General features: G+C 40.7%; 1 pseudogene; it reads right to left on the bottom strand.

Annotated features, from left to right (window-relative positions):
• Positions 1-1,153: 1,153 nt before the first annotated feature.
• On the bottom strand, positions 1,154-1,909 carry LOC125350853 (annotated as a pseudogene).
• Between the last annotated feature and the right edge of the window lie 467 nt (positions 1,910-2,376).

Consider the following 2,376-nt stretch of genomic DNA (forward strand, 5'->3'; position numbering starts at 1 on the left):
CTTCCTAAAACAAGTTCAAGAATTCTTTGTTCAACATTCATATACATGTGTATCTATAATGCTTTCATCATATTGGCCTTCACTTCTCCATTCACCCTCTTCATTCCTGTTGGTATCCATGCATATGTGTAAATGTGCATATGTGAATGTGTGTGAATGTCTTTGAATTTACATTTCCCATTTGACTGAAAACATGTAATATGTGACCTTTTCAGCTTGACTTACCTGCCTACACAGCATGATCTTTATCCATTGAATATCTGGTGAACATGTCCTTTCATTCTAGGGATTTTCTCTTGATTTATAAAAAGTGTTTTGGGTCTGGTAATATGGCCTAGTGATAGAGTGCTTGCCTCGAATACACGAAGCTCTGGGTTTGATTCCTCAGCACCACATATATGTAAAAAGCCAGAAGTGGCGCTGTGGCTCAAGTAGTAGAGTGCTAGCTTTGAGCAAAAACAACTTAGGGCCAGTGCTCAGGCCTTGAGTTCAAGCCTCAATACTGGCAAAAATTATTTTGTTTCCTGTACAAACATTAAAATTATTTATTATTTATTGATTTATTGATTGGTGTATAGGCATTTATTATACACAAAGAATATTACCACAATGGTGGTGGCTGTAAGACAGCTAGCTTTTTGGAAAAGGAATGGGTTCAGAGAGGGTGCAGCCTCATATCACGCTGATCTGTCAGTCAGACAGAAAGGTACATGCTGTCCCTACCTGGCTTCTGGCATCCTCTAAGAGCCTGCTCTTCTTGGCCCACGGCACCCTTGAAGCAAGGGACTCCCCAAGGTGGCACTCAAGTCACAGCAACACCACTGTAAGCAGTATGTTTAATTGGATGATTTCCAGAATCTCTAGCCATCACAATTGGGTGAAGTACAAAACAGTAGGTTACAGGCCATGGAGGAAAAGACAGTGCCCACGGTGGCCCTTCCCCATCCCGCATGCTCTGAGGGTGAGGGAGGGAAGGTGTTAAAACCAAGACCTAGTTTCAATGTACAAAAGAATTACTCGGATAGGCAATAAATTGTATTGAAAACAAAATGTACTAAGAAGCGAATGCTATGTGTGTAGGGGGTGCGGGGCGTGGGGAGAGGTCCTTCCTTCCAACCCAGAAGGAAGTGCTGGACATGGCAGGGCCTAGTGGTCATTTGCTCTGCTCCACTTTTATTTTCGGTGGTCTCAGGAGGGTCCGATTTTTCTTCTCTTTCTTCCCCTTTGTATTTGCTTGAAAGTTTCTCCAGCTGCCTACCTGACCACCTAGACTTTCCTCCAAGTTTTTCTGCCATTCCCTCTCTCCTTTGGCTTTTTCTGGAGCTTCAATTTCCTCTCCCCTTTGTCATTTCCTTTCATGCCTCCATTTGACTTTTCTCTTTCCTTTTCATTTCCAGCTCAGCAAAGAGTTTCCTGGTGTGTTTGCATACTGCTTGTTTGAGCAGCTCAGGACCATCCTTGTAGGTTTTCCCTCCTTTTTTTTTTTTTTTTCCTGCCCTTTCACAGTGTGTTCCACAAATTCCTTTCCTGCCTGAATTACTTCCAGGGCCCTCTTCTTTTGCCCTTGATCCAGTAGCAACTTGTCAGCTTGGTCCACGGCTTCGAAAAACCTTTGGTTCTCTGTCAGCATCACCTCTATTTTGGTCGGGATGCACCAATATGGATAACTGCCGAAACCTCCTTTTTATTTCTTCATCAGTCACTTCAGCATCAATCTGAAGAATCTCAACTGGGTCCAAATTGAAAGAAGAAGAACCAGGCTGGGTCCACCTTTCAATGTGTTTTTTAGATGTTAGAACTGAATCTCCTCTATTGGTTTCACCTCACTGAAGAAGATCATGAATGTTTCCTCTCGGCTGCCGCCACCGCCTGAAATCCCACTATCCCCCAAAAGCCGCCATTTTCCAAAACATTTAATTTAATACACTCCAACAAATTCTACCACATAATTTCCTTTTTAGTTTTATGTATTTTTAAAAAATATTTTATAGGGTTTGGAGAATTGACCCCGAAAGCCTATTGCTTGTTGCAAGAACATTCTACTCTTTGGGCTTTTTTTGCCTTCAGCCCCTTTTTGCACTAGTTGTTTTCAGAGGAGTGTCTAGCTTTGTGCTAGATATTTAATAGGTCTGTAAGTATCTACCCTCCTTCCATGGACCAAATATTTGATCTCTATTAGGCATGATATTAGCTAAGAAAATGTATTTTTTTTATCCAAAGGAAAGCATTCATCTATATATTTAGACTTTTAAATCCCATTAATATACAATGGCTGTATTTTTCTTTTATATATATATTTATTATCAAACTGAATTACAGAGAGGTTATAGTTTCATACATTAGGCATTGGATACATTTCTTGTACTGTTTGTTACC

Source organism: Perognathus longimembris, chromosome 4 (genome assembly GCF_023159225.1).
Source record: "Perognathus longimembris pacificus isolate PPM17 chromosome 4, ASM2315922v1, whole genome shotgun sequence".
In the NCBI taxonomy this organism is placed as follows: domain Eukaryota; kingdom Metazoa; phylum Chordata; class Mammalia; order Rodentia; family Heteromyidae; genus Perognathus; species Perognathus longimembris.